The sequence below is a fragment of the Pogona vitticeps genome, chromosome 2, assembly GCF_051106095.1.
Source record: "Pogona vitticeps strain Pit_001003342236 chromosome 2, PviZW2.1, whole genome shotgun sequence".
Taxonomy (NCBI): Eukaryota; Metazoa; Chordata; class Lepidosauria; order Squamata; family Agamidae; genus Pogona; species Pogona vitticeps.
The window spans coordinates 173,799,570-173,809,525 of NC_135784.1; positions in this window are offsets into that span (position 1 = coordinate 173,799,570).

A 9,956-nucleotide genomic window follows, 5' to 3' on the forward strand; every position below is an offset into this window, starting at 1 on the left:
TTTAAAAACAGATAAATAGTATGCTGTTTTTGAGCTGTTCAGAACTGTGAGTAAATGAAACCTTTTATTCTTTCTCTTACTAATATCTCAGAGTAAGTTATTGGGACTGTAAGTGCCAGTTGATGAGACAATAAGAGGTTGTTTACTCTGGGGAGACTTGGAGACAATTCTGCTTAGTAAGTCCCTCTATTTCTGCTGCATAGCTAGAGGAGTCTAACCAAAATTCAAAAGTTTACAAGTTCCAGAAGGGATGATCCAGTAAACATGCAGTGAAAATTAGGACCAGCATCTGGTGTCTTCCATCTTTCTCTCCCTGTTAATCCATCAGTTTGCAACCAGGGGAATGAAGAAAACATGGAGCTGGAACTGTGTGAGAGAGTTTTAGTCCTTTTCTGGGAAGGTGATAGGGGAGAGGTGATAAATCCCTTAGATATCCAGACAGTTCTATGGGACTCTGCATTTTTCCCACTTTCTGCTACCTGCTTCAGATAATCTGATTTAGGCAAGCTTTCAAATGAAACCAGGATGGAAAACATTTTGGACTTCCAGACTTTGTGGCCCTATAACTCCCACAAGGCCCATCCAGCCTAAGGGACCATGGGACTTGTAGTCCCCAAATCTAGAAGGGGCAAAGCCACATAGAGCTATGTAAGGAAGGCAGAAGTGGCATCAGATGCCAAGGCAAGGCAGGGTCTTGAGAACAGTAACATGTGGAATGGAACCAGGTCTGTATCTGATGAATGTGCAGAGGGGACGAATTCCTCAGAATTCACCATACACTGCCTTCTGTGCCAAGCTAGTTAAGATGCCTGCAGTCTATGAACATGCTCTACCCAGGGTTGTGCTTTTTTTTTTAATTGAATGCCAGACGATTCAGCTCAAGACCATGGCACTAGTGTAAGGGCCTGAATCAGTTCCTCTGCAGTGTTTATTCCAATTAAAATTCAGCCACCCACCCCATAATCTGCTATTTGCCCAAGGCATAAAAATTATATGTACCGATAAGATGACTTCACATCTTGTCCCACTGGGCTTTAGCACAAGGGCTGGCATTCCTAACAGAGGTGGAAAGGTTAACCCCACCCACTACTCGATCTTGGTCCTAATCTGAATCAAGGTCCTTCCACCCCAGTACTTCATAATAATATTGGAGGTAGGGGCAAAATCTCGAGATGCTTAAAGTCTCTGTTGTCACATCCCTTATAGCCCCCTTCCCTTCCAGGGAAGAGATCACTGTTGTTCATAAACAAGTGACCCTCAAAGTGGAGAATGGAAAGTGTAGTACATACATCAAGAGGGGCTGAGTAGCCACTTGGCTGTCCTTGGGGCCACAGGGGAGGTGATGTGGTTGGGCCAGGAAACCAAGGATTGCTCCATGTGTGTTGTGATAATATGACAGGCATCCTCCTCATATATGAAATTTGCAAAGGGTAAACCCAATGCCTCCGGCCGCTAAGAAGACTGCACCCAGATGCCTCTAATGTTAGGCAATAGAATGACATGAGCTGCCACTATGCAAGAATCCATGTGTATGATACAACCACATAGAGTAAGCATTCTCAAACCGTTGGTTGTTGTGGGTTTTTCGGGCTCTTGGGCTGTGTTCTGAAGGTTGTTCTTCCTAATGTTTCCCCAGTCTTTGTGGCCAGCATCTTCAGAGGACAGAGGACACACACACAGAGTGCTATCCTCTGGAGATGCCGGCCACAGAGACTGGGGAAACGTTAGGAAGAACAACCTTCAGAACACGGCCAAAGAACCCGAAAAACCCACAACAGCCATTAGATCCCGCCCATGAAAGCCTTCGCGAATACATTCTCAAACCCTTTGCCAAGGAGTGAGATCAGCAGTTCAACAAGGGCCGGGCCTTTCTGCAGCAATCAAGCATCGTCGCCCATGTGCTTTAAACTAAGGGACCAAAGACTCGTTCTAAATTTTTGGTGGATCTTTAATTTTCCTCTAAGTGGTACCACATCACTGCAAAGAGGAGGTAGGGGAATGGTCAAATGACAGCCAAGAGAAGTTGGTTGGGTGATAATGATTAATAAGGAGCCCCGTGGTGCTACAGTTAAACCGCAGTACTGCAGTCAAGATTCTGCTCATAACCTGAGTTCGATCCCAACAGGCTCAGGTAGCCAACTAGAGGTTGAGGCAGCCTTCCAACCTTCTAAGGTTGGTAAGTTGAACACTTAGATCCTGGAGGGTGGTGGCAATGTGCAGCTTGTATAATTAAACTGCAAACTGCCCAGAAAATGCTTTAAGTGCTATGGGGCAGTATATAAGCAGCACACTTTGTGTTGCTTTGCTTTTAACCTTTCCACACACAATGCTTTCCCTCTTCTATCCCACCGTGGTGTCCTAGATGTTTCTTTGTGGCACTGCACAGTTGGGAGAAAATGTAAAGACAAAGTGGCTGGAAGGCAGAAGGATTAAGCACTCTCCTCCCCCCACCACCCACCCTCCCCATGGATTCTCCCCTGTAAATCATCCCTGTGTCATCATTCTTCAGTGATGACTGTACAGCTGCAAAACGATAAGGAAGAGCATGAGACTCTCTCTCTCTCTGAGGGTGCATGAATGGGAAGGAATGTTTACTCCTCTGCCCCACACTCTCTGTTTCCATTCCGACCTTTTTCACCTGCCTTCGATTCTTTGATGTGTGTTGATTACTTTGCACAGAAGAAAGAGGGCATTTGTAGGGAGCAGGTGGCTGGCAGGCAGAAGGGTCAAGCATTCCCTTCCCCTCCGCTGTGAATCACAGCTGCCCCATCATTCTTCACTACTGATCGAAGTTCCCAGATTCTGTGTTTGTTACTTACCACCTAATTCTGGCTGGCCTCCTGTGGAGGACTGTAGATTTCATATCTGCAATCAAAACCCCTCTGCTCGTGTGTCTCTTGTTCCTGTGAGTAGAGGGCAATCAAAGGCTCACAGAGTCATAGAATCATGGAGCTGGAAGAGGCCCATGAGGACATCAAGTCAGTGCAGGAACCCAAATCAAAGCAGATCTGGCAGAGAGTGGTCCAATCTGGACATCTAAAATGTATTCCAATTATAGTCTGGTTCAGCATTCATCTGGACTGAGAGCTAGTTTCAAATCAACCTGGTGATAAAGGGACAAACCTTAATATTCATCCACCATTTCAAATATTAAGGGTCAATCCACCAATGTTTTGTGTGACAGAAAGCATGTTATTTTAAATTGAATGTCTCTTACTACCTTTGTAAATCACAGTACTCAAAGAGCATCAATGTATCCCATATAAGCAAGAGGTGAAAATTACTGGCCATGTTTTACAAAGAGTTGTAATAGCACAACCTCATCTTTTCAGTTTGTAGATCCTCTCAGTGGGTCCTGTCTAGTGTCAGAAATATCATAGTGTTACCAAATCCAATTGGATGAGGCTGTTCCTATTGCCATTCCTTCTTACCATGAGATGGTCTCACTGCTGGCTGAGAGATCATGTGTGAAGTTGCACCTGTGAAACTGCTAGACACACATGTGAGATTCCCTCAGCTCATTGTCTTTCTTCTCCCCACAAGACACAGACATGTCCAAGCAGATACATGTTCCTCGCTGATGGGAATAAACTTCACACACTCCGAAGTCAACGCTGAGAATCTGTCTATCTATCTAGCTACTGCTTTTCTCCTCAAACAAGGATCTCCAGGCAGTTTGCAACATTTAAGAACATGTAAAACACAATGAACAAATCTCTAAAAAAGTTGGACCAAACAAGAATTAAAACATATTACATAAATGTTGAAAGACAATAACTGCCACTCACCATCCTGTAAAATATCCAATTCTAAATGACCAATGCCTGCTTAAGCAGGAATGCTTCTGACTGCCAGTGGAAGGAGAGCAAGAAGGGAGCGGAATGAATCTCCCAAGGAAGGGCACTCTGTAGTCTGGGAACAGCCACTGAAAAAGCCCTCTCTTACATTCTCACTGGAAGAACATGAGAAAGTGGTGGAACGGAGAGAAGTGGTTCTCACAATGATCTTCACATTTGTGAGGGCTCGTATGGAGGGAGGAGGGGAACTCTCTATTACACCAGAATTTAAATGTGGAAAGAAAGCAGATGTTGGTTCTAGCCAGGGCAATGGGATTAGGGGTTCTGTCCTCTTGGTGGCCACATTGGCAGCATCCAAAAGTCGACTTCCAGTACTGCAGCAGCAAAATCCAGCAGAACTGAGGGCACAATTAGACGGACTTTTGTCCTGTGGTTTGGTCCAGGTTGGAGACAGGCTGGTTTGCTGTTTTTCCCAGTGACCACATGATGTATGTGTCATCACAACCCACCTGCCCAGGTCAGTGTCTCTTTGCACCCTTTTGGATCTGTCTCGGGGGCTACTGTTTATGTTTGTTATTTTGGTTGTGGCCTTGGTCTTGATCTTGGTTTTTGTGGAGGTAGGATTGCTCCATTTTGGTTCAGTTCCAGTGCATGATCCCTGGGATGGAACAAAACGGGTTGCTCAAAATTGTCCCTTTGATTAAGCCACTTGATAGTCTTGAGAAATGAAAACTTCCTCGCTTCCTGCCCTCAGAAGGAAGGAAGGAAGTTTTCCATTCATGTTTAATTGTTCCTAATGCTGTGTCATTTGGCAACAATTAAAAAGAAACTGGAGACTTCCTCTCCCTTTCCTTCCATAGGAAGGTGGTAAGGAAACTTACCATTTCTCAAGATTTTTAAGTGGCTCAAACAAAGCACGGATGAGGAGACAGAAGGAGGATTTTTGTTTGTTTGTTTTTTCTTTCCCTTTAAAGGGAAAGAGTATCAGTCTAGATCAGGGGTCTCCAAACTTTTCAGTATGAGGGCCACATCATATATTTGACACATTTCCAAGGGCTGAAGGAAGGAAGGGGGATCCAAGCAATCCCCCACCCCCACCGTCTTTGGGTCCTCCTGAAAAGTCCAGACCAAATCCATCAAAAAATAATTAATAACTGTGTGCCATCAAGTCGGTTCTCATGTATGGCAATCCTTTTAAGAGTTTCCTAGACAGACAGTACTCAAAAGTGGTTTTCCATTCCCTTCTCCTGGGGATACTCTGGGACTGTGCAACTTGCCCAAGGCCACACAGGCTGGCTCTTCTCCTGGGACACGCAGAGGGGAGCCAAACTCTCAACCTCTAGCAATGTAGCAAGACACCTAACTCAAGGAGCTATTCAGCCACTCCCATTAAAGTGGGAGAACTATTAAAAGGGAAAGCAGGAAGAGGCCTTGAAGTTGTCCATCCACAGTGAGCACCTAGACAGCAGGTGACTTTATAATCTTCTCTACTGTGGTGAGATTATACAGGGATCTGAGTAGTTTTTAGGGCCGTAGAGCAACCCTCTTGTTGGTGATGATTTCCTCATTCTGGCATGTGTTCACTTACTATTCTAAGGATACAGAGCCTTAAACCAGTGGTTCTTAACCTTTGTTACTCGGATGCTTTTGAACTGCAACTCCCAGAAACCCCAGTCAGGACAGCAGGTGGTGAAGGCTTCTGGGAGTTGCAGTCCAAAACTCCTGAGTAACCCAAGATTAAGAACCAGTGCCTTAAACAATAAGCTAAGGCCTGGCATCTGTGTCTAGAAATTACACACAAGTCTCTGTTCTAGTAAAGAGCTTGGACAGAGTAGTGCACAGTGTAGCCATGGTATGCTTCCCACTGCATAGATATATGTATACAGACACATATACATATAGAGATAGAGATGACATAAACATATACAGAACATATGCATATACAAATACATACAACCAAGTATAAAGATACCTGTTGTAAATTCCTTTTTCACTTAAACCCACAAGACAAGAGGCCTTCCCTGCATCAGTTTGTCAAGTTGCCTACTCACAACCTAACAAGAAGTAAAAGCCCATGGTTGGAGAGCCTTCAGATATTGCATCATGATATTCTTTATGTCCAAATCCTGAATCCTGAAGTTATGTCTCCCTCAGAGAGGTAGCACTACAATCCAGTCCCATCTGGTGCTGTTCTGATCTCATAGAATAGACCTTTGGTCTGGATGGGCAAGGTATAAATCTAATAAAATAAATAAAATAAAATGAATAGGCTGCAATGCTAACATAATCCTAAATTAGGAGGAAATGATATACATTATTCATGGGGTAAATTAGTTCTCCTGTGGAATTAACATCACAAGGGGAGTGTGATTTCACCAGTGACTTCTGGAAGGTGATTTTGTGAGTTAGTCTTCTTCTACGCTAACTTTACATATGTTTTCCTGCAGAAGAACACAATTCATAAGAAGTTTTCACACTATAACACTAAAGGAATTTTGCAGTCTTTGGCTGATTAATCAGCAGAATTGATTTTGATCAAACGATGCCCCTTTCCCGCTTATAAGCCTGCTTTTTATTTTTAATGCAAGTTCCTAAAAATCCATGTGTGAGTGATTCATAGAAAAAGGATTAGTTGTTTTTGTTTTTTAAAAGAATGACATCCTTCCTGGCTCCCAAAGTGGTACCTATCATGACACATGTATGTTTTCTTCTGATTTCAGCTGATACCTTCCTTGGGTTCAAATGGCAGTGGGTGGGATCACCAGAGGCAGAGTCCAACTGCACTCCTCCTCCTTTGCAAAGCCAAAGGGTAAACCTATACCAATCCCCTGCTTCTGATTAGGATCAGGTTAGCAACAGCCCATCTGCCTAGACAATGGTTCCCAACCTTAGGTCCCCTGATGTTCTTGGACAAGAACTGCCAGAAATCCTGGCTAGCACCCCACCGAGTGGTGAAGAGCTGCTGGGAGTTTTAGTCCAAGAACATCAGGGGATCTAAGGTTGGGAACCAGTGTAGCAGGTAGGATTTGCACCTGCTTTTTCTTTGTCATTCAATTCAGACAGTGAAATGCCAATTTCCAGGATTGATTAAAACTCATTTGATCCATCAGTTTCAGTTGCCCTGCAATCTCCAAACCTACCTAAGCATACACATGGATGCATCAAGTTCTTCCTTAGATGTTCAAATTGAACAGAAATATTGCTGGGTGGGTGCATGCACACACATGAAAAATTATGGGAAAATAAGTTAACAGGGTGAAACCTGAAGATAACACAAACATATTCTCTTACTAGCTGAGAAATAGCAATACAGTGAGTAGGTTTACTACCAGTGAGAATGCTGCTGGCTAAACTGGAGTATTATCCCCTTGGCTAAACTGAAAGATGCAAGGGCAAGAAATCCTTCTGATTTAGCTGCTCTTGCTCCTAGCATGCATGTATGCACATGCAATTAGCCAAGTGCAAACCCATGCCTGAAAGCAACACACGGGAGGCAGCATTGAGAATGCCCTTCACTGTAGGGTTAGTTTGAATGCAAGAGGGCTAATGTCCGTTTTCTAGTGGAGTGCCTGGTACCTACACGTTGCTGGGATTTCTGCAAAGAATGCTAGGCAGTCTTTGCTCTTCCTATATTCTTAAGCAGGAATGTCTTCCCAGGCAGTTGATAAAAGGTTAGGTATGCCTTAACAATTAGGCATCCTAAGTCAATTTGCAAACACACTGGTGTCCCATGGAGATGGGAGGACAGTCTGTGCAAGATAGTGATTTGGTTGCGGCAGGGATGCAGAGTGGATTAGCAGGTAGATCTCCGGGTGGTTTACCATAGATCACCACAATTTTCCAACTTATTTAACATCCTTAGAACCAAAGCAAAAAATAATGTTAAGTTTGATGTGGGCAATAACAGTATTACCTGTTGCCTTTGGCCAGATCTTTGGAGATGCTGCGCCTGGCCACTTTTAAAGTTTTATTTTAAAATGAGAAGAATCCCTGATCTAGAATAATTCAGAAGTAGATTGGTCTGCCCGTATGTGCAGATTATTCCAGTGCAAGGCACATGGCACACAGTAGCTGCTCATCATTTGTTCCATTATTTAAATGGCACGTCATATTTTGTATCAAAATATGATACAATATTTCCTCCATTCCACTGAGTATGGATAGTTCCAGAATTTGGGCAGGTGAACTAAGGCCCATCTAACTGCTGATGTTCCTCTGGGGCCTTCCAGAACAAAAGTATAAGACATTATGGCAATCCGACCTCTGAGATACAGTTCAAAAATAAGCCAGGAAGGTTTTTTATGCTGCAAACACACTGACTACACACTCAGCTCAACCCTGTCCCTGATGTAGAGCATCACAATAGCTGATATCATTTTGCAGTGAGCCCGTCTGGTGTAGGGCGGGTAGAGTATCACACTAGCATTCATGAGACCCAGGTTTGAATCTCTGCATGAACAAGGAAATTCACAGGGGAAGTTGTCAGTGACAAAATCACTCCTTAAATATCTCACATACTAAGGAAAATCTCTGTTAGGGTCACCATAAATCTGAAGCAATGGCACATAATATTGTTTTGCAGAATTTGCCAAGAGACTTTCTCTCCCCCATCTGATGTACAGAACTCTACCTCTCCTCAAACACATCAGAGGCCATCCAGATCTATTGGTCTAATTATATCCTAGGTGGGGTCCCACAAAACATCAGCCCAGGCTCTACACAACAAAGGAAGGGTCTGGCCATTGAGTCCTGGCAACTGGACTTCTTTCTTATTAGATTGAAATGTTTCACTCCTCATCCAAGTAGCTTCTTCAGTTGCTACTGAAGGAGCTACTTGGATGAGTAACAACAGGGTCCAACCTGATAAGAAAGAAGTCCAGTTGCCAGGACTCAACTCCCAGATAACCTCACCTGGATGACTAAGAAGCTTCAGATATAAACAGAGGAAGGACTTCACTCATGAAAGCCTCTCTTGGGTTGGGGAAGGCAACCCTCTTCACTCTAATAGATCATTTGCCTTGGGGGATCAATAGTGCAGGCAGTCTAGGTAAAGGTAAAGGTTCCCCTTGACAATTTTTGTCCAGTCGTGTTCGACTCTAGGGGGCGGTGCTCATCCCGGTTTCCAAGCCATAGAGCCAGCGTTTGTCCAAAGACAATCTTCCATGATCACATGGCCAGTGCGACTTAGACACGGAACGCTGTTACCTTCCCACCGAGGTGGTCCCTATTTATCTACTTGCATTTGCATGCTTTCGAACCGCTAGGTTGGCGGGAGCTGGGACAAGCGATGGGCGTTCACTCTGTCACGTGGATTCGATCTTACGACTGCTTGGTCTTCTGACCCTGCAGCACAGGCTTCTGCGGTTTAGCCCACAGCGCCACCACGTCCCTATGCAGGAAGTCTACAGATATATAAAAACACTTGCCTAGCCACCAGAAACAGAGACAATACTGCCTAGGCAGGGGTGGGCAAAATGTGGCCTTCCAGATGTTGCTGAACTGCAACTCCCATAATTCCTAGCCCACACAGCCAATAGTGTGAGGAGAGTTGGGCATAGGCCACACAGTGAGGAATGTTGGGATTTGCAGTTCAGGAACATCTGGAGGGCCGCACTTTGCCCAGGTCTGGCCTAGGGGAAGAACTGAAGAACTAGAAACAGAAACAATACTGAACGAATGGATCTTTGAAACCATTAGAGTTATGTATGGACCCAGGGAGTTCGACTGCTTGGACAGCTCAATGCCAGAGGATGGGAGTTTGAGTCCCCACTACGCCTCCCAGGAGGAGAGCCAGCCTGTGTGGCCTTGGGCAAGCTGCGCTGTCCTGGGGTGCCCCCAGAAGAAGGAAAGCAGTAGAGTAGACCATGTCTCAGTGTCCCTAGAAAACCCTGCAACGGGCCACCCTAAATCGCACTGGGCTTGATGAAAAGTAGTTATTACATATCATTATGCATTTGGGCTGAAACCTTCGGACTGGATCATTCCGGGCAGCTTCAAGGGAAAGCTAAAGCCAATTCTCTCCAGCCACAGTAGACCCACTCTGCCTGTGGGTAAAGCCCCTCAGCACCCATGTAAGCCCCGTAGCATTAAAGGGCCCACTCTGGTTTGGGCTGGACCTAAGATGCAATCCATGAAATCTCACCCCTAACGTACGGATCC